The following is a 23,888-nucleotide window of genomic DNA, read 5'->3' as shown; positions in this document are numbered from 1 at the left end:
GTCAGTTAGCTGTCAGGCTTTTGATGAACTTTAAATTAATCTGTGAGAATCTGATCTGGAGGGGTGCCCCCTTCGGAAATGCACCCACTGAAGTTATTTGAGAATCACCTGCAAGGATTCGTGAAATTTAAACTGCAATAGAAAGCTGGTTTATCTGAGAAATAGACTATCAATTAGCGTTCGCTTAGTTTGTTGATCACGAGTCAGAAACTGGGATATTTTCCCATGAATTCTCCCAGAGGCGCTGTGGTGAGTTTAACCGTTCGTTAATCACGTTTAACTTCTGTACATATATTTCCTTTTTGAACCCCGAACTGTTTTCGGTGGTATTTCCCATTTAAGAGCCTGTTGCTCAGAGTCAGCATAGTTATTTCACTAAACCTTCTATTCAACAGCACCCCTTTCTCTCAATTTTCATAAAAAAATAGACATCAGGGAACGTTGTGATTAACATAGAAGTTTCAGAACAAAATTCAGCAGAGTATGTGGAAATATAATTTACCTCTCCTAAACTCCATCCTGATCTCTCTGTCTTTTTACAGAGTGAGTGCACTGTGAAACCAATGTGTTAGAAGTTCCAGAGCTGACGAATATCTACATAAGAGTATGGCAAATATTTGTAGGTACGCACTGAGTATTTAAAGTATGGTTTTAATCTAAACTTGACCTCAGAGGCTCATGTAATCCGAGAGTGCCGAAACAGGCCGTTCAACCTATTATGTGTACGCCAAACCTCTGCAGAGCCTCATACCGTGCAAAAGATGCAAGTTAGTAGCAGTGGGATTCGAACCCACGTCTCTGGAGAGACTGGAACTTAAGTCCAGCGCCTTAGACCGCTCGGCCATGCTACTACGGCTGCATGTCAGCTGCATCTTTGGTTTTGTGAACGGTGACTTCACCGAGCTGCTTGAGGTACATTGTCTAGTACTTCATGTATAAAAGCACGTATATTCTTCAGAAGGCTCGCTGGTTTTGTGATATGGAAGCTGCAACTGTCAAGACATTATTCTGAACAATAATGGATTATCTACATTACATTCTGATACCATGTGGCCCATCTGATCAAGATCACGTTGCAATCTGACGTAACTTTCTTCGCTATGCAATGCACTGCTACATTTGGTGTCATCTGCAAACTTAGTAACTATATCTCCTGTGTTCATATCGAAATCATTTACCTCAATGACAAAACATGTTGGACCCAGCATCGAGTCGTGTGGCACACCACTGATCACAGGCCTCCAGTCCGAAAAACAACTCTTTACCATCACGTTCTTTCTTTACCTTCCCAGCCAGTCCTGTACTGAATGGTTAGTTCTCCCTGCATACCATGAGATTTAACTTTGCTAACCAGTGTCCTGTGGGAAATCTTGTCGAATGCCTTATTTAAGTCCATAGAGATCACGTCCACCGCTCTGCCCTCATCGATCCTCATCATTACTTCTTCAAAAAACTCAATCATATTTGTGAGACAAGAATTCCCAAGGACAAAGCAATGTCGATTACCCCAAATGAGTCCTTACCTTTCCAATATGTGTAACTGATGTCCATCAGGTTTCCCTCCAACATTTTGCCCACCAGCGACGTCAGCTATCCAGTTTTTAGTTCTCTGGCTTGTCCTTACCACCTTTCAAAAATGGCGCCATGTTAGCAAACGGCTAGTCTTCTGGCACCTCACCTGAGAGTATCGATAACATAAATATCTCTGCAAGGGGCACAGTAATCACTTCCGTAGCTTCCCACAAAGCTGTGATGTACACCTAATCAGGTCCTGGGGATTTGCCCAACTTAATGCGTTTCAAAATATCCAATAGTTCGTCCTCTATAATATGGACATTTTTCATGATGTCGCCATCTATTAGACCACATTCTATGTCGTCCATATCCTTCTCAACAATAAAAACGGAAGCAAATAGTCGTTTAGTATCTTTCCCATATTCTTCAGCTCCACACGAAGGCTGCTTTGCTGATTTTTGTGGGGCCCAGTTCGCTCCATAGTTACCCTTTCGTCCTTAATGTACATATAAAACACTTCTGGATTCTTCTAAACTATATTTGCCAAAGCTATCTCATGTCCCCTTTTTTGCCATTCTGATTTCCCTCTCAAGTATACTCCCTCTGCCGTTGTACTCTTCCAGGGATTCACTCGATCGCTCCTGTCTGTACGTGATGTCTGCATCCTTCTTTTTCTTCACTTAATCCTCAATATCTATAGTCATCCAGCATTCCCGACACCCACCGGCCTTTTCTTTCAATCGAACATGAATATACTGTCTTTGGACTCCCGTTTTTTCATTTCTGAAGACTTCCCATTTTCCAGCCATCCCGGTACCTGCGACCCAAACAGCTTTTTAATTTCTTGCTTAATGCCGACAAAATTAGCCTTCCTCCAAATTACAATTTCAACTGTTTGATCTGTTTGATCCTTTTCTATTACTGTTTTAAAACTAACAGAACTATGGTCGCTGACCCCAAAGTGCTCCCCCACTGACAACTCAGTCACCTGCCCTGCCTCATTTCCCATGAGGAGATCAAGTTCTGCACTTTCTCTGGTTGGTGCATTCACATACTTCCTCAGAACATTTTCTTAGATTAGATTACTTACAGTGTGGAAACTGGCACTTTGGCCCAACAAGTCCACACCGACCCACCGAAGCGCAACCCACCCAGACCCATTCCCCTATATTTACCCCTTCACGTAGTACGACGGGAAATTTGGCATGGCCAATTCACATAACCTGCACATTTTTGGACTGTGGGAGGAAAACGGATCACCCGGAGGAACTCCACGCAGACACGGTGAGAATGTGCCAACTCCACACAGTCATTCACCTGTCTCTATCTAAACTCTGAATACTATGGCAGTTCCAGTCTATGTTTGGACAGTTCAAATTCCCTACCATAACCACCCTATTAATCTGGCAGATAACTGAAATCTCGTTACAAATTTGTTTCCCGTTTTCCTACTGATTAGTATGCGGCCTACAATACAATCCCAACAAGGTGATCATTCCTTTTTTATTTCTCAATTCCATGCAAATGATTTCGCTGGGTGTCTTTCTGGGAACATCCCCCGAAGTACAGCAATAATAAAAGCCTTATGAAAAACGCAACTCCCCCTCCTCTCTTGCCTCCCTTTCTATCCTACTATTGCATTTGTATCCTACAACATTAAGCTGCCATTCATGTAGATCCCTGAACCAATGTTTCTGTAATTGCTGTGATATCTCAGTCCAAGTTCGCAGCCATGCCCAAAGTTAATCTGACTTCCCTGCTAGTTCTCTTGCATTGAAATAAATGCTGTTTAATTGATCAGTACTGCCTTGTTCTCCGCTTTGTTCATGCCTGCCTTCACTGATTCACTTGCTGCTTGTCTCCATTGCACCAGTCTCAGATTGTTATCATTTCTCAATCTCCCGCTGGTTCCCACCCCGCCACTTACTAGTTTGAATCCTCCCGAGCCATTTTAAAAAATCTTCCTGCAAGTATATTAGACCCCTTCCAATTCAGACGCAAACTATTCTTCTTGTACAGGTGGCATTTACCCCAGAAGAGATTCCAATGGTCCAAAAATATGAACCCTTCTTCCATAAACCAGCTTCTTATGCTCGCTTCATCTGCTCTATCCTACAATTCCGACCCTCACTAGCTCGTCCCACAAGGAGAATTCCAGATATTACTCCCGGAGAGGACCTAATTTTGAAATTCCTGCCTAACTCTCTAAATTCTACCTTCAGAATATCATTCTTTTCCCTTCCTATGTCGTTGTAACCAATGTGTGCAATGACCTTCTGCTGTTCCCTCCTGTCTTTGAGAGCATTTTGCACCCTGTCTGTCACATCCTTGATCCTGGCAGCAGGAAGGCAACACACTATTCTGATTTTTCGCAATTGGCTGCAGATATGTCTGCCTGTGCTTCTGACTAGAATGTCCCCTAACACGATCGATCAGTTGGAACCCTACGTAGCCCTCATGACATTAACGCCTGCCTTGCTACCAGAAACCTGTTTTTTCGTGTTAAATTCCCCTAAAAGTCCATCACCCCCTATATTTTCCAAAACAGCATAATTGTTTGAAATAGGATTAGCCACAGGAGAGTACCTGCCTATCCTTCCTACTTTACTTGGGGTTAACTCACCTAATTTTTTCTCCCATCTTATAACTGCCATCCATCACACCCCCAGCTCTTGTAAATTCCTCATCGCCTGTAACAGTTGCTCCAAGCAATGCATTCTGTCTGACCGGATTCGCAGTAATTGATATTTATTGCAGCTATAATCCTCAGTAAAGGGTAAACACTTCCAAAACTCCCACATCTGACTAAATAGGATATCACACTACCCAAGGCCATTTTGCTACTTCCAGTCTACGCACAAAACATAGCACTGTCTTATTGTCTCACAGAAGACCAACTTAATACTTTTGCCTTATATTTTTCAAATTTAATCAACAGACACATCCAATAAAAAAACAGACACATCCAATATAATCAAGAAAAACCCACTCTACTCACTGTTATATATTTACAGCAAGGCTATACTTGAAATAATAGACTTATCTATTTCTATGCTGTGACCTTTCCCAAACAAGGTGCTCCAAGATCAGTTGCCAATGTCGCTGTTTGTTAAGTTTTCCTCGACACTCTCCAATACATGAACTCAGACAGCAAAGGCAGTAATGCGCAGATTCACTGTTATATCAGTGAGCAATGTCGGTTTCTTTCGTCTCTCCCTTACACACCATGTGCTCGCTGACTTTCTGCTTTTCAAAGTGCCGTTGTTTGACTTTGTTTTTCTCCATAGTTCCCAAACAATTACAACAGCATATAAACAGTATTTGCTGCTCCTGGAAGTCACGAAAATCACCTCCAGCACCGAAAATACATCAAAATAGGAGCAGCTGTTACATTTAGATTTCCCCGTCCTCCATCTTGGCTTATCCAGAATCTTCACATGCTGTAAGTGGAAGTTAAAATAAAGTTCCTTCTTTCGATTAATCTGATTTATTCCCACAATAAATACTTTTGATTAGGAATTACCTTTTTCTTAATAGATAAAACAACTATTCGTATTTCACTGAAAGAGTGAAATTCACGTACTTTACAACTTTACCAAACTATTAAAAGAAGCTTATTTAGATTTCACAAACAACATGTCATTGTGGACTTTGCAATTTCTCTTTGTCATGTTCCCTTAATTCTTTGGATGTAAGAATTTGTTCGAAATCTCTTCATCTGAATGTAAATTTCAATTGCCAATGTTTCCAGAATCGTGGCTTCTTCTGTTACCTTCCTGCGCCAATGTTCTTTATTGTTTGCAGAATTTGTATTTCGACCATTCATTACTTTATCTTTTCTAACAATACATTTATCCTGTTTTTTCACTGATGAACTTATCCTTTATGAATGCAACTAACCTTTTCACACTAATTTCTTGTTTGCATTTCTATTTCTACAATTACCTTTATAATTCAGAATACTCTAGCAACATACTTTTCCTCCTACGTTTTTTTACTATATATCAAACATGGGGCAGTCGCTAAACTTGGCCTTACAAAAATTTCCCTTATTTGAATGCTTAAGTAATGAGAACTGTCTATTTACAGAGAGCTGAATACCTTGCCGAATGTTTCCTTCGGCGATTTTTCTCATTCAGTATATCCAGCTGAAGAGAACAAGCTTAATTGTGACCGTCTGCTGTACGTAACTGTCCGACCATTTCAGCCGTGAGCGTTAGCTGCAAAAGCCCAAGCGGCCATCTTGTGCAATTCAGTCCTGGTTCACCACAACAACTCCCATCTACAGCCCCATTGCACAATTGGTGGTGTGCAGAATATCCTGGCAGAAGGGTGCTACTATTTATTGAAAGGAACCTTTTGCACACCAATTACATGGGAAATGGATAGATAACAATTAACGATAATGATAGGAAGTTATCTTTTAAACAACGCACTTTTCTGATGTGGAAGCCAATAACCACTCTCTGCCGATCGCTGAATGCAATTTCTGGAATAGCTCTGCTAACAAGATCACGGCTGTTCCATCATAGGTTGGGAGAGTTTTCAAGGAGCTTCAATTTAACACTTTTAAAGACAGTGAGTTTCTCGCTGTGTCCAAACGTGTAAGTGATGAACAATAAATCGACAACCATGCACTCCCTCCTCTGCAGATGCTGAGTAGCAACAGCGTGTACCATCGACCAAGGATGTGAGATTTAAGACAGAAGCAAATGTAGGAGAAATTGGATTCTCCTCGGAACAGAGAAGAGGTGAATTGTTCAGTTGTTCGAAATTATCAACAACTTTGGCAGGGTAAAGAAGAATACTTTGTTTCCAATTGGTAGGTCAATAAGTGGAATTATAATTGAAAGGTTATCTGCTAGACATCGAGGAATGGAATGAGGAGAAAGCTGTTTCGTCAGAGAGATGTTAGTATTTGCAATGTGCTTTTTATCAAATGCTTCAACTGTACCGATCCAAATTCCGAAAATATGGATATAATTCCTCAGGTCCCACTGCTACTGTACTCCCCTCATGTTGTACTATTGAAAGGATTACTCAGATAGTTAGTATGAATTCGAGTGCACGACACGGGACAGTAGTCGAGGTGGATTCCAAAGGAGATTTCAAAAGAAGCTAACAATACATTTCAAAATCCTGAGTGGAGAGTGCTGCAGAGAGAGGGCTGGGGGATAGTGAGAGATGTTGTCCCTTTTGCAAGTCTATACATTCACGATGGCTGGAAGGGCTTCCTTGTGCACTGTGAAATTCGAAAATACTCCAAATTTGGCAAGAGACTGGATCCACTGTGATTCGTGAAACCTTAGAGAGACCAATGGAATCATCAAATCACAGACTGCTGAAGAGGCCTTTCAGCCTGTCCGGTCTCTGTTGCCAAAGATGTCCAAAACCTTTATGAGTCCACTTTCCCACATCACACTTAAAGCGTGTAAGTGCTTTTTAGTGGTTAGAGTGTTTCCTCCTCAGCTACCCTCCCAGACACAGCATGCCAGACCCGACTCTCTGAGTGAAAACGTGTTCCCTCAACCCCCGTCTGTCAGGTTGCTCTTCCCAGAAAATCATACACTCCTTGCCTTTGACCTTCGATTAAGTGGGGCTCTTGCATCGTACCCCCTCTGATGTGACGTTCATAATCATAGACACCACAAACAGGACCAACCTGCGACCTTCCCTTCTCCAAAGAAAGCAACGTGAGCTTAACCAGTCTCTCTTCACAGATAAACTGCTCCATCCCTTTTCTGTCTGTGTATTGGTGTATGTGTGTGTGTGTGTCTGCGTGTCAGTCCCTCTTCTTGACATAGAGCACATTTTGAAAGAACGAATTAAAACGTGATTCATCAAAAAAATTCTCTCTACCTGTCTGAGTATTAAATGATGATATAGTTTGATAGCGAAAACGAAATGAGTTTATTAAAGCAATCGGTCTCTTCCCTGACAATATTCCAACACACGTTGAACGTCTGTTTGTTTGTCGGTGCATGCGTGTCTGTGAGCATATATTTGTGTCTGTTTCTGTTTATGTATGTGTGTGTACAACCGTATTTGTCTGTCTGTGGTTATGTGCGTGTCTCTGTGTCTTCATCTGTGTCTCTGTTTGTGTCTGCGTGTGCGTGTGTGCGTCAGTGTGTGTGTGTGTGTGTGTGTGTGTGTGTGTGTGTGTGTGTGTGTGTGTGTGTGTGTGTGTGTGTCGTGTGTGTGTGTGTGTCTACCTGCATACAATGGGGTACAATTTGAATGAATGAATTGAAACGCGATGAATCTCTGTATCTTTTCTCTCGTGGTGCAAGTGCAATAATTCCATCCTCCGCTGAGATCCCAACGTTAAGTGCAAAAGCAATAGTGTTTTTTTAAGAGAAAATATCAATTGCTATTAATCTTCCAGATTTCACATACATTTCGTGCTTCAAAGAAAGTGTTTTACAGACTCGTAGCAACTTAGTGTTTTCCCTGGTGATGTTATTGCTGCGATCAATGCAGAAGGAGAAGAACGTGGACAATCGAAGTAAATCAATCACTTTACTGTTTGCTAACGTGGCGAATTTTGGCTGAATACAGACAATGCTGATGGTTTATCCGATGCATTCATTTCTTTAATTACAGTCCCATGTAGATGCCACGCCATGCACATGAAATACGCTTCATGCTGCAGCTGCTGAGTTCCTGCGAAAATCACTTGTCCTTATGAAATGACCTAGACCAATTTAGACTGCTTTTAAAGAAAGTGCTGAACTGGGCATTGATCGAATTGTTAAATTATTTGCTGTCTCTGAAATCTGTAAATTCACATTTGTTTTACGTTTATTTTACCAAATGAAGCATCTCACACCTAAATCACCAGTACAGATTCCATCGCTCTGTACCTGATTCTGTATCAAGTGTTCCGTTGAATCTGTACATCAACATATGCTATTCGATGTCTGCATGTCTCCCAAATGTTCCTCTTCATTGTGCTTGTATGTGCCAGTGGTGGTTCATTATTGAGTCTGGTGCTTTGCCGAAGAAACATGTCATGCTCACACGAATTGTCCTTTAGAAGCCAGTGATGAGCTCTGGCACTGAGTCACTGTAGTCCATGCTGGTGTCAGCACCTGCAGCAGTGCTCTCAGGAAGCAATGTCCAGAGTTTTTCCCTCATCATTGCGAAGCAAATGTGATGTTTTCCTCAGTCTTGAAGTGTTGTGGCATGGAAATGACAATCGTTTTATCATTTTTTCTGCTGTCTCTTTTATCCTTTTATTACTGATCCCTTGCTACATAAAGTGCTGCCAAAGAGATTTTTAAGAGCATCAGCAATGTATATTCTACATATTGCACACCACTGCCTCTGTGTGGAGATAGGAGCGAGTCAATGCTTAAGTGGTTGATGCGTTATTGATCAATGGCTTCCTGTCTCAGACGCAGAATCAATTGTTGATGCCATGGAATTCCCAGCCTCTGATGTGCTGATGTAATACCAGGATGTATGCTGTTATTCAAGTGCAGCTAGAAATGAATGGGCTAACACAATCTGTTAATTGTGTGTGATTCAGCGATGGCAACGTCATTGAAAGTTAAGGTTGGTGTGGCGGTTATAGGTTTGATTTAATTTTGTTGGAATTAGGATTTTGCTGACGACACTGAAGACCTTTGCCAAGTTTCTGCACAAGCCTGACTGATCTCTATCTTCATGCATTCGGAACTAGAGTTGTTCCACACAAAGGTATCTGATCAAAGCTTTTTATAGCACTTACAGTTGTGATTAAAGAGAAAAAATGAAACACCGAAAGGATGATGGACGTTCCATGAAAACCTCTTGTGTCAGTGGTTGAAGAGTCCAGCACCTACAAGTATATGCAAGTCTTAAACATTTACACTCCTTTTCAGTAGTGTGATCCATTTGTGGTAGGATCGCTTTTCTGTGTCTATCGCATTCAGAAGGCGTAAAATGTTTCTGAGGTGTTGTGTTGAAATTAGAAATAAGTGCTTCATGTTTTGATAATCAAACACCCTTGGGTTTCCGTTGGCTTTCATCTGTCAATTACATGATCTGCCTACGTGGAAGTAAATGGTCATGTTTCAAATTTTAAAAGAGTTGAAAATTTGAATACCATAGCCGCCGATGGCACCAATTAACATGACAGCTCGAGACATTTGGAAGAATGATGAAAGACCACATGACTCGAAGTGATCAAATAACGTTTCATGTCGAATATCGGAAGCTTATAGTTTTTACCCATGGAAATAAGAAACTCTGTGTGACGAGCTCTGCCTCCAATGGGAGAAACGTTTGTTTGGAGGGAAGTGATGTCTACATCATGTGAATCGTTTTCTCAGTTTTTGTGTCTGTTTCTGCGTCGGCGTCTCAATCTACGACGCCCATTAACAACTGTGTCTCTCTGTTCCTCTTTGTCCCCCGATTCCTCATGTATTTCCTCTTGATATATCTCGCGTTTTGTTTCATAACGTGTTGTCTCATTGTCCTTTCTCGTGCCTCCGCACAGGCTACGTATCAATATTTGTTTCTGTCTCTCTGCATGACCACATGCATACCTTTGTTTTTGAGAGTGTCTCTCCTTTTGTTCAGTTCTATCTCCAGTTCTATCACTGGCTTTGAATGAAGGAATTAGAAGGTGATGAATCAAAGTTTCAGAGTCTCTTTCTGTATGTCCCTCATGTCTTTCAGGTAACATCATGCCACCCTCTGGTCTCATTACGTCACGATGCAAACACAAACGTCGTTTTGTTTGGGGATAGTATCAAAGTCTCTGCATATCCCAGGTCACCTCTATAGATTAACATTTGTTTATGTTATGTGCATTGGTTTGGCCCGTATATATTATTCATCCCTAATTGTCCAGATGATAGTTAAGAATCCATTACATAGCTGTGGGTGTGGAGTCACACATCGACGCAGCCAGGTAAGGGTGACAGTTTCCTTCCCGAAAAGGCGATAGTGAATTCAAGTTTTGTTTTCTGACAATCGAAACACATTCATCTAATGATCATCATTTAACTGCAGCTACAAGAGCAGGTGAGAGACTGTGAAGTCTGCAGTGATTAACTCACCTTCTCATTGCAATAAACTGTCCATTGTCAATAAGTTGTAAGCAAGGATTATGATGGAATAATCTCCACTTGCCTGCATTGGTACAAAACTAACAAAGTTCAATAAGCTTATTACAGTTCACGATTAAATACAGCCCTGCTCTCCATAGTCCTCTTTCAGACGACACTGAGAGGACTGGGTGTAGTTCCGGTCTACTTCGCCCTCAGTTACACTTCACTGAATGTAGTTTTCAATGATGTTTTATTCGTTCCAAACTCATGTTGCCACCTACACACACCACAGGCTAATTTTGGTTCATGTGTTTAGCCCGGAACACAGACTGGACCCACCTTTCTTCCTGTCTGACAACCTTAGACAAGGGGATTTTATAGGAATGGATCATCCAGGCCAAGATTCAACGTCACCGACTTCCCTCACACCTTGTGCCAACTTGAAAACCAAGAGCATGAGATGCAGGGGGGCACTGTGATCTGAGTGACCATCAGTGCCCCAACCACTCCAACTTGCATCTCTTTCCTCATGTATCACTCTATATCTTTGCATTCCGATTATCCCTCCTGTGTTTTAATACCGTCTGCTGATACTGTACTGCCAGTGGGGATAGCACGCAGATGATAGATGAGATAATGATATTGGCTGGAATGTGAGAATTCGTGAGCATGTCTCCATCGGATCGACTAGATGTCCATGTGGTTATTCTTTTTTTCTAGATTGCCAACATTCCTGGGCTACACAGCACATTCTGATCTAAGCGAGCAATGAGTGATGGCAAGAGTTGGTGAACAATTCAATGAGGTTTATTCCCAAATTTCAGAAAGTTGGGGTTCATTGTATCGGTCAATGGAGCGGGGCGTGAATTTGAGAACAGAAGGTGAGCCTCACTCTCGATGACTCAGACCTGTCTGTCACTGGGATGCGTCCCTTTTTTACTGCACATTCAGCATGCAGCACTTGAGAAAACCCATAACCAAGCTGTCCAATGTGCGTCAGAATCACACAGTGAGTAGGACTTCGAGCTTGTTCTTAACAAGTGATGACAGGGTCACAACGGCAAGCAGATCTCCGAGGCTGACCTCTCGAATCCAATTCGATAAGTTCATAGCTGATTCAAAATTCCTTGCATCCACTTTCTTGTCATTTCCTTCTAAATCTTGATTCCCTGACTGACCGTGAATCTATACACGCAAGAACTCTGTACTCACTGCTCGCTTGTGGTGAGGAGTTCCAAAAATTCAGCACCATCTAACAGAAGGTGTTCCTCCTCATCACAGTCTTTTTTAGTTGCTCCTTTGTTTGAGTCTATGTTGCTTTGTCCTCATGGACAGAAATCTCCTCTCAGTATTTTTCCTGACAAGACATTAAAAATACAATATATTTCAATGAGATCACCTCTCATAATTTTAAATTCCAGTAAATATATTGGTAGCGTGTTAAATATTAGTTCACGATTCAATCACTTCACACCAGGGGTAGTCCCAATATATACATCTGAAATACTTTTAGGGAAAGGGACTTCTCCTGAACAAGATGACCTCTGACTACTGAACGGGTACAGGCAGCATATTCGGCAGTTCTCGGCTGGGTCAGCGAAAAGAGAGCAAAGACGAAGAGTAGTATTGTTATTATACTTCACTCATCATCATCACAGTGTGAATGAATCGGCGGAAGGTTGGGTGTTCGTTGTGTGAAACGCAAGAGAGTGAAGTCACGACACAAATAAGATTGAAAATCATAGCAGCGCGCATTTGAAATGCCGAAGGGACTTTCCCGTATCTGGGAAAGGTTCTGCAGGTATATTTCAGAAATATTGACTAACAGATTGTGGACCATGTGTTAACCTCCCCATCATGACTGATGGGCTCAAGGAGCACCAGGTCGAAGAGGAGCAAAAAAGTGCTTTCGTCATTCTGCTCAGAGTCCTCAAAGCCATGCTGAGATTCTTGGAGCAGGAAGGCTTTTCTGGAGGGAATGAACACTGACCAACGTTGAGGATTATGTCTTTATAAAGACAGTTCACTCACTGAGACCAAACCCAACTGGAATAATAGATGAAATGTTTCCGCCAGGCAAGTTATTTATCACTATTTAAGAGACTCCGAAATGTACGATGGTTGATAAGCTAAAAACTTTGCGGTAGAACAAATTATTGTTCCGTATTTATGGAGACCACATGGACCAAAATTCGTCTGATGCCTCTTTGAACAAATAACACTATTTGCCAAAACAATAAGAGCAGTGAAGACCAGCACCTTGAAAAAGAAGGGCAGAAAGAATGCCGACAGGTTCCACTTCAGAGGTAAACATTGAAGAATGCAGCAACAGCTCCTAGGAAATGTTTAACCAATGGGACAACAACAACGGTTGTTTCAACCTCAGAGTCGCATCGCCTCTGGTGATTGGAGAACTTCACAAGATGGTATATCTGCGTGATATTAATGTCTTGACACAAGGAGGCGGGCGTTCTCTCACCAAAATTGCTGTAGAAATGAAAATACAAGGAATCACAGGTTGTGCGAGGAATATTAATAGTTAACATGGAGTGTTTGGATCAGGACCAGACCACCACATAATATTGTAGAATGGTAGCCCACACTCTAATATTTCAAATTACATGAGTTTGAGAGGAGAACTGCCCAAGGTTAACAAGGTAAACGGACTGAAATGTATGTTTACAAATGCACAGTAGGTTAAATGTGAAGGAACTCAACAAAAGGAAACTCCTTTGAAATAGACAAAACATTAGCAAGAAAAACTCACCCGTCCCTCAGCCAAACCAATTTGGATCATGTTACATTATGAGGCTTAGAAGATACACAAAAAGTGCTAACAATTCTGAAACAAGAGAGTATTTCGCAAGAAAATGTTAAAGCGATTTCAAAGGATTTCCCAGCAGGAGGAGGGCATTGGGAAGAGGAATCATTATCAGTGTTTAATAACACAATAGGACAAGTGTGGGTTGAAGATGCTGAAGGTGTTGAGAGCGTTACAGAGAGTGGCCAGGGCCTAAACGGTGTTACAAAGACAGTGCGAGTTTCTGCAGCTGGAGGTGTTTACAAAGACAGGCAGGGAAGTATGTACTTTTGTTTGTTCATTCATGGGATGTGGAATCTCGAATTGGAACAGCATTGACTGCTAATCATCCAGAGGGCAGCTCACAGTCAGCCACAATGTAGTGGGTCTAGAGTCACAAATTGGCCAGACCGGGTAAGAGTGTCAGATGTCCTTCCCTAAAGGACGTAAGTGAACCAAATGAGTACTTCCCAATGATCAACAATGCCTTTATGCTGGCCTCACCAATATCGTGTACAGCCGCAATATGACATCACGACTGCTATTCTCCATGCTCTGACAAATGAAGGTAAGAGTCCCAGATGGTTGCTTCAGCAGCATGTACACGTGTGAAGCAACATTCGAAGAATTGTGTACCTGTATCCCTCTGTCTCTGATTGACAACACTCCCCAGGGCGCGTACACTAAATGTACAAGCTCCACCGTCGTTTGTTTTACCAAAATGGAACACTTCGCACTTATCTGATTAAACTCCATTTGCTAATCTTCAGCCCACTTTTTCCTATCAATCTACTATTCACGCTACTGTTTAGCCTGACATATCACAGAAAACTTTCTTCGCTGTACACTATATTGTCAATTTCAATGTCACCATCAAAACCAAAAAACCAGCAACCAATACTTCCATCCAAATCATTTATCCAAATTATAAATAAGAATGCATCGACGACAGCGCTGGTCACTTGCCTCCAGTCAGAAATGCAAAAATGTGTCCAATCACTCTCTGTCTCCTTCCAACCAGCCAAATTTATACCCCATTTACTATCTCCTCCTGGATGCCATATAATTTTATGTTGGTCTGAACTTATTACACAGTCTAACATATGGAAAGTGGAACACAGAACGTAGAACAGTGCTGAACAAGACCCTTTGGCCTTTCATGACATGCTGATCTGTTATCATAGTCTAAGATCAAACGTACAGACATACTCTTCATGCTACGATCACCCATGTGCCAATCCAAGAGTCTATTAAATATCCCTAATGCATCATAAACTACTAACATCACTGGTAATGCATTCCACCCATCTTCCACTCTGTGTGAAGAAGCAAACTCTGAAATCCCCCCTTAACTTTCAACCTATTACATTAAAAGTATGTCCTCTCATGATAGACATTTCTGCTATGGGGAAACAGTCGCTGAATATTCACTCTATATCTGTTCCTCTCATCATCTTGTTCCCCTCTTCCAAATGGCCGCTCACCCTTCTTCGCTCCAATGAGAATAGACTTCGCTCCCTCAACCGGACTCCATACGAAATGCCGCCAGTCTAGGCAGAATCCTGGTAAATCTCCACTGTACACACTCTAAAGCTTCCACATTCCTATTTTAATGAGGGGGGCACCCAGAACTGAACAAAATATTCCAAGTGTGGTCTAACCAGGGCTCCATTGAGTTGCAGCATAATTCATGGTATAATTCCATAGATAATGATAGCCAAAACACGATGCGCCTTTTTATCAACCTATCAACTTGGGTGGCAACGATAAACGATCTATGGACATGGACACTAACATTCCTTTTTTTCCTCCACACTGTCAAGAATCCTCTCTTTAACTCTGTATTCTGCATTCAAATTCGACCTTCCAAAATGATTCACTTCACACTTTACCAGGTTGAACTCCACCTGCCAATTCTCAGGCCAGCTCTGCATCCTGCGGATGTCATGTTGTAACCTACAACAGCCCTCCACACTATGCTTTATTCCACCAACCCTGCTGTCATCGCCAAACTTACTAACCCACTCTTACACGTCCACATACAAGTCATTTATAAAAATCACAAAATGCAGGGGTGCCATAACCGAACTCTGTGGAACACCACTGTTCACTACGCTCCAAGTTCAATGCTTTCCATCTGCTACCAACCTCTGTCTTTTATGGGCCAGACAATTCTGCATTCAATCAGTCATATTTCATGTATCTCATGCCCCTGTACTTTCCAGACGAGTAGCAAACGTGTAGAAACATTGAGTCCATATCGCCTAGCCTGGGGATTGCCTATCCTTATCTTTCTCAAAGTTTTCAGCACACCATCCTTCTTTACGTCAACCTGTTCACATATCAACTGGTTTCACGCTGTCCTCACAAACGACAACGTCCCTCTCAGTACTGAATACTGAGCCAATGTATTGATTAACGACCGTCCCTACCTCCACTGACTCCAGGCACAACAACCCTCCACTATCCCTGATCGGCCCTTCCCTCACACTCGCCATCGTCTTGTTCCTCACAAGAGTGCAGAATGCGTTACGGGTTTCCTTAGCCTTACACACAAAAACTTTTTCCTACTTCTTTAAGTGCATCCTTCAATTCCTTCCTTGCTACCATCATACAATCCCTACAGTGTGGAATCAGGCCATTTGGCCCAACAACTCCACACCAACGTTCCAAAGTGTATTCCACCTGGACACATTCCCCCACCCGATTACTGTACATTTCCCCTGACTAATAACCCCAACGTACACATCTCTGAACTTTATGGTTAATTTAGCATGGCTGATTTAACTAACCTACACCTCCTTGGACAGTGGTCAGACACCGGAGCACCCACAGGAAACCCGTGCAGACCCGGGGAGAATGTGCAATTCCTCACAATCGCCCAACACTGGAAGTGAACCCTGGAATCGAATCGAAAGTTATCATTTTCAGAAGCTTTTAGACAAGATTCAATTAGGGCTAAAATGTAACTCGGGAGTGAATAGGGCCTATTAAAGTTTACAGAGGTCGTCCACGTGTCGAACCAGAAGAAATGGGTAAGATGGGTGGTACTATGAGGCAGCAGTGATAACGATTGAGCCATCATGCAGACCCATGTAATCCTCTGGAGCGCTGTCTGATCATTGCTTCCTCAACCTGTAGTAATCTTCTTTCTTCGTCTTGACTAGATGTTCAACATTCCTTGGAACCTTGTCAAATGCTTTGCTGGTGTCCATGTAGACAACCTTGACCGTTCTGCCTTCAACCATCTCTTAACCGCCACATCAAAGAGTCAATCAGATTAGTGAAACGCAAATTTCCGCTCACAAAGCCATGCTGACTATCTCTCATCAGCCCTTGCCTTTCCAAATATACGTAGCTACCTTCTCTCAGAATCTCCTTCAACAACCTACCCATCACTGATTTGTTGTTTCTTGTCTTTTTACTCCAGTCCTCAGTCTTCCTGCACCTCACCGGGTCTGTTGATGATACAAGCCTCTTTGTTCGGTGCAATGCAACATCTTCCCTACATTACCACAAAATGCCGGGATTCACCTGATTAGTTCCTGTGGATAGGTCCACTTTTATTAATTTTTCATTCCAGAAACTTCACTTCTTCATTGTGGTTTCATTCCAGATATCACTCTTTATTTTTCCAAGTTCCCGAGTTTCCATGTCATTCTCCACAGTAAATACTGACAGGACTTTATTTCTTCAATGTCTCACCCACCTCCTGTGCTTCCAGGCGTGGACGATCTCATTGATCTTTAATAGGCCCTATACTCTCCCAAATTACTCATTCGTTCGAATTGAAACTTGTCTAAAGGCTTCTGAAAATGCAAACAAACCATATCCTCCGACCACCACACAGCTCCCTCACTCTTTTCTATTCTGTCATTTGTGTTCACACCGACTAATAAAATACAACCGGCTCAAAAGAAAACTCTCTTTTAGAAAATGTACCTCACATTGTTACCACAGGTTCATTTATTGTTGATTGCCATATCATTTAAAAAATGGTATCTTACAGGTTCAGCAGGAAATAGAGAAGACAAAACAAACGCTGGTGTTTATTACAAAAGGATTGGAGTATATAATAGGAATGTCATGCAAAATCTATGCAAAGGGAGAGTTAAACCATATCTACATTATTATGAACAGTATGAATGCCATAAGGAAATACATACTTGCATTGGAAGCAGGTCAGAGAAAATAGGCTCGGCTGATTTTGGAAATGAAAGGATTTCCCCATGAGAAGAGGTGGATTGAATGATTTTGACGTCATTGGAACTTTGAATAATGAGAGTGAATTGACTGAAGCGTTAAATATTCTGAGGAACTTTGGCACCGTTGATGCTGCGAAGTTCGCAAACAGAACAGCACAGCACAGCAACAGGCCCTTCGGCCCAACATGTCTGTGCTGACGATGATGCTATTCTAAATGAATCCCATCTGCTTGCACATAGTCCATATCCCTTTATACTCCGCCTGTTCACATGTCTCTCTAAGTGCCACTTCAAATATTTGCTACTGTTTCTACTTCTATTGCCTCCCTTCCCACTGTCGAAACTTTCTGTAAAAATAGTTGATTAGCACATCTCATTTAAACCTTTCCAATATCCCTTAATTTTATGTATTTTTCCATTTGACATTTTACAATGGAAAAAAAAAATTCGAAGATCCACATTATACTTGCCTCTTCTAATTTTATATACTTGAACCATTTCGCCCCTCAGCCTCTGACACTCTTACAAAACAATCCAAGTTTGTTCAATCTCGTCCTATAGCTAACAGATTCTTAAAACATCTAATACAGGTAACATGTTGGTAATGTATTTTTCTACCCTTCACAAATGCTCTTCAACATGACATGCAATCTGGTTGGTTGGAGCCACAGTTCCAGGCAATGAGGATTTTACAAGAGCTGGGGGTGTGATGGATGGCAGTTCTAAGAAGGGAGAGAATCCTTAGACGAGTTAACTCCAAGTAAGGTAGGAGGGATAGGTAGCTGGTCTTCTGTGGCTAACCCAATTTCAAACAAGTATGCTTTGTTGGAAAATATAGGGGGTGATAGACTTTCAGGGGAATTAAGACCGAAGAACCAAGTTTCTGGTATCAAGGCAGGCGATAATGTAATGAGGGCTACGTCGGATTCAACTGATCGATCGTGTTAGGGGCCACTTTAGTCAAAAGCACAGACAGACATATCTGCGGCCAACAGCGAAAAATCAGAATAATGTGTTGCCTCCCTGCTGTCAGGATCAAGGATGTGACAGACAGCTTGCAAAATGCTCTCAAAGAGGAGAGGGAACAGCAGAAGGTCATTTTGCATATTGGTTACAACGACTTAGGAAGAGAAAAGAATGACATTCTGAAAGTAGAATTTAGCGAGTTAGGCAGGAATTTCAAAATGAGGTCCTCGAGGGGCGTATTATCTGGATTCCTCCTGGTGGGACGAGCTAGTGATGGTCGGGATAGTCGGATAGAGAAGATGAAGCGTGCCGAAGAAGCTGGTTTATGGGAGAAGGATTCATATTTTAGGACCATTGCAATCTCTTCTGAGGTAAATGTCACCTCTAAGAGAAGGATGGATTGCGTCTGAATTGCAAGGGGACTAACATACTGGCAGGGACGTTTCCTAAAATGCCTCGGGGAATGACAAACTAGGAAGGGGCGGAGTGGGAACCAGGTAGAGATTGAGGAATGACAACAATCTGAGACTGGGACAGTGGAGAAAAAAAGCAAGTCAAACAGTCATGCAGGCAAGAACAAAGCGGAGAACAATGTAGTCTTGATCAATTAAACAGCATTTATTTATGCAAGAGAACTAACAGGGAAGTCAGATGAACTCAGGGCATGGCTACCAACAGGGACTGCGACATCACAGCAATTACAGAATCTTGGTTTAGGGATGTAAATGAATGGTAGCATAATGTTGTAGTATACAAATGCTATAGTAGGATACAAAGGGGGGCAAGAGAGGAGGGGGAGTGGCGTTTTTCATAAGGGATAGCATTGTAGCCTCTACTTTGGGAAAATGTTTCCAGAAAGACAACCAGCGAAATCATTTGCACGGAACTGAGAGATAAGAAAGGAATGATCACCTTGTAGGGATTGTATTATAGGCCCCATAATAATCAGCGGGAAACTGAGAAATAATTTTGTGACGAGATTTCAGTTATCTGCAAGATTAATAGGGTGGTTTTGGTAGGTAATTTGAACTGTGCAAACATAGACTGGACCTGCCATAGTGTAAAAAGTTTAGATGGAGACGAGTTTGTTAAGAGTATACAAGAAAATGTTCTGAGGTAGTGTGTGAATGCACCTATCAGAGAAAGTGCCGAACTTGACCTACTCTTGGGAAATAAGGCAGGGCAGTTGACTGAGTTGTCAGTGGGGAAGCACTTTGGGGTCAGCGACTATAATTTTGTTAGCTTAAAAACAGTAATAGAAAAGGATCAACCAGATCGAACATTTGAAACTCTAATTTGGAGGAAGTCTAATTTTGGCGGCATTAAGCAAGAACTTAGAAAAGCTGGTTGGGTCGCATGTAAGGGGACGGCTGGAAAATGGGAAGTCTTCAGAAATGAGAAAACGAGAGTCCAAAGACACTATGTTACTGTGAGGTTGAAAGAAAAGGCCGGTAGGTGTAGGGAATGCTGGACGACTGCAGACATTGAGGGTTTAGTGAAGAAAAAGAAGAAAGCAGACATCACGTCCAGACATGAGCAATCGAGTGAATCCCTGGAAGAGTACAAATGTAGCAGGAGTATGCTTGTGAGGGAAATCAGAATGGCAAAAAGGGGACATGAGGTAGTTTTGGCAAATAGCGTTTAGGAGAATTCAAAAGCTTTTTATTAATACAATAAGGACGAAAGGGTAAATCTGGAGCGAATTGGGCCCCACAAAAATCAGCAAGGCAGCCTTCGAGTGGAGCAGAAGGATGTGGGAAAGATAGTAATCGACTACTTTGCATTCGTGTTTATTGTGGACAAGGACATGGAAGACATAGAATGTGGCCGAATAGATGGCGACATCATGAAAATGTCCATAGTACAGAGGAAGAACTGCTGGATATTCTGAAACGCATAAAGCTGGACAAATCCGCAGGACCTGATCAGGTGGAAACCAGATCTCCGTGGGAAGCTACGGAAGTGATTACTGTGCCCCTTGCTGAGATATTTGTAATATCGATACTCGCAGGTGAGGTGCCAGACGACTGGAGGTTCGCTAACGTGGCGCCAAATTTGGAAGGTTGTAAGGACAAGCCAGAGAACTACTGACCCGATAGCCTGACGTCGCTGGTGGTAAGGACTCATTTGGGTTAATCGACATTGCTTTGTACTTGGGAAATCATGTCTCACAACTATGATTGAGTTTCCTGAAGAAGTAATGAAGAGGATCGATGAGGGCAGAGCGGTGGACGTGATCTCTATGGACTTAAATAAGGCATACGAATACGACAAGGTTTCCCACAGGACACTGGTTCGCAGAGTTAAATCTGATGGAACGCAGGGAGAACTAGCAATTTGGCACACGACTGGCTGGAATTTAACGAAACAGAGTGCTGGTGAAGAGTTGTTTTTCGGGCTGGAGACCTGTGATCAGTGGTGAGCCACAAGAATCGATGCTGGGTCCACTACGTTTCGTCATTGAGAGAAATGTTTTGGATATTAACAGAGGAGATATAGTTACTAAGTTTGCAGATGACACCAAAAGTGGGAGTGCAGTGGATAGCGGAGAAGGTTACGTCAGATTGCAACGTGATCTTGATCAGATGGGCGAATGGAATTAGGAGTGGTGAATGGAATTTGGAATGTTTAATTTAAAGAAATGTGAGGTGCAACATTTTGAGAAAGCAAATCTTAGCAGTACTTCGGCAGTTAATGATAAGTTCCTGGGAGTGTTGCTGAACAAAGAGACATTGAAGTGTAGTTCAGCGCTATTTGATTGTAGAGCTGAAAGAAGGAGAGTGAGGATGGCGTGTGGTATGCCTTCGTTTATGGATCAGGGCACTGAGTATAGGAATTGGAAGGTCATGTCGCAGCTGGACTGGATATCGGGGGGGAAGTTTTGGAATATTGCGTGCAATTCTGGTCTCCTTCTATCTGAAGGATCTTGTGAAACTGGTAAGGGTTCAGAAAAGTTGTACAAGTCGATTATAATATATATAACTGTTGGAGCGTCAGAGCTATTGGAGGAGTCTGAAAAGGCTGGGGCTGGCGTCTCTGGAGCATCGAATGCTGAGGGATGTCCTCGTAGAGCCATATAAAATCATGAGGGTCGTGGGTAGGATAAGCAGACAAACTAGTTTCCCTGTGTTGGGAGGAGTCAGGACCTCGATGGCATCGCTCTAGGTTGAGAGGGTAAAGATAAAAAGATGCCTAAGGTGCAACATTTTTCACGCAGGAGGTGGTGCGTCTGTGTAATGAGCTGCCAGAGGAGGTGGTGGATGCTCGTATAATTGCAACATTTAAAAGGCATATGGATGGGTATGTGAATGGGGATCTGGACCAAGTGATGGCAAACGGAATTACATTAGGTTGAGATATCTGGTCATCATGGACTAGATGATCCGAAAAGTTAGTTTCCGTGCTGTACATCTTTATGACTATCAAAAATAAAGAGAAACCATCACTGTAATACGGTCGCATTAGAACGCTTCAAACATGGTTTGACACGCTTTCTTACAGGTCATTCATGCATAAATAACGATCTGATCGAAATGGCATCTCCAAAGTAAGCATGTGTAAAGGTTACAAGCTCTTGTCAAGCTTTTCTCAAACATGTATGCACAGATCACAGACATATAGAAGAAAACAATTGGTGGATGAATTCATAAATTAACATGATATAAATAAAAATATCAACAAATCAATCATGTGAAACGTGTCATTTCCATTGATCTCATAAAGTGATAGAACTTCTCATTCCATACGAGACTCATTCCGAGATTTGGGGCAAGGTTGTTTCTGATGTTTTCTGCATACGTGGACAAGATTTCATTCTGATGAATATTGCACTCAATTCTCCCCTTTGTAAGAAATCAGATCGAACTTGTGCATGGGTTGTTTTCACATTGACTGCTGTATTCAGGGTTTCATGTTAGGCAGTTTGGAAAAGGACAAGAATGGTCCAGAAGTGAAAGTTATACATTGGGCAAGGCCAATTTTGATGGTATTAGGTAGAAACTTTCCAAAGTTGTTTGGGGAATCTCCTGCAGACAAAACATAGTCTAGAAAGTGTGAGTCTTTGATAAGTAGGATAAAGGGAGTTCAGGGACAGCACGTCCCTGCAAATGTTCTGGGCAATACAGGCAGGAGCGTGGAACAGTACATGACAGGGGATATTGAGACACTATCAAGAAGGAAAAAGGAAGTAGGAAAATTTCAGGTGTAAGCGACAGGGATCAAGTGAATCCCTTGACGTGCATACGGTGTGTAGGAGTTCACTTACAAAGGAAATCAGGACGGCAAAATGGGGGCATGAGATGGCTTTGCAAAAAGGCTGAGGAGAACAGAACGGGGATTTGAAAATTATGTTAAGGGCAAAGAGAAACTAGGTGAAGAATAGGTTCCGTTAAAAATCAAAGAGCTATCTACGTGTGAAACCTCATGAGCAGAATTAGGTTCATTAGTTTTATTGTCATATACCCACATGAATACAGTAAAATGTTTGCAAGTCTCCACCAGTGACACAATCTTACCTTCTATGGTACGCCCAGGTACAAAATCTTTTTACAAAGCAAAACAAAACCGAAAAGTAGCTAAAATATAAAGCGTTACACTCCTTCCAGTAATTAAGGAAAAACAAAGAAACACAAGTTAACAGTTCAACAACAGACTCCATATGCCTCTGTGCATGCTGGGTTCATAATCCTCACACAGTCACAACATGCTCCATTCCCCTGCCTTGTAGGTTGCTCCTGCTAGATGGGTGAGATCCTACACAAATATATTGGTCAATATTTACCGTGTAAAAATATATGGAAGTGAGAAAACATCGATTCTACTGCTTCTCGGATGCTCCCTGAACTGCTGTGCTTTCCATCACCACGCTCTGGACGCTGATGTCCAGCATCTGCAGTCCTCACTATCTCCCAGGGCAGTGCCGTTGAACAGAGAGAGAGACTTAGGGCTGCAGGTTCAGAGTTCTTTAAAAAGCCGCATCACAGCTAGATGCAGCAATGAAGAAGGTGTAAGACACGTTTGCCTTGATCAGCCCGAGCATTGAGGCTGTAGAAGAAAATAATAAGGCCACATTTGGAGCCTGAGTACAATTTTTGTCGCATTCTGGATGAGGGATGGTATAAGCTAAAAAAGGATGCAAAAACAATTAAATGGTGTGACGGAGACTGAGATATGAGGATAAGTTTTTCTGAATTTTGCATAGTATGTTAAGAGGTGACCTGAAAGAGTGTTATAAAATTATGAGGCTCATGGATAGGAAGTAGAGCGCAGTCTTTTCTCCATAGTAGAGGATTCCAAGACGAGAGGGCATAGGCTTAAACTCGGGTAAGAAGGATTGAAGTAAACCTGAGGGCTACCTCTTCCACA

At 42.1% G+C, this 23,888-nt stretch overlaps 1 non-coding gene across 1 annotated transcript; it reads right to left on the bottom strand.

Annotated features, from left to right (window-relative positions):
- Positions 1–769: 769 nt before the first annotated feature.
- On the bottom strand, positions 770–851 carry trnal-uaa (transfer RNA leucine (anticodon UAA)). The gene has a single exon. It is a non-coding gene; the product is annotated as a tRNA-Leu (tRNA).
- Positions 852–23,888: the final 23,037 nt, after the last annotated feature.

The sequence above is a fragment of the Chiloscyllium punctatum genome, chromosome 51 (assembly GCF_047496795.1).
Source record: "Chiloscyllium punctatum isolate Juve2018m chromosome 51, sChiPun1.3, whole genome shotgun sequence".
NCBI lineage: Eukaryota > Metazoa > Chordata > Chondrichthyes > Orectolobiformes > Hemiscylliidae > Chiloscyllium > Chiloscyllium punctatum.
The sequence above is the reverse complement of the archived record's forward strand: the minus strand, read 5'-3'. Positions and strand labels throughout refer to the sequence as shown.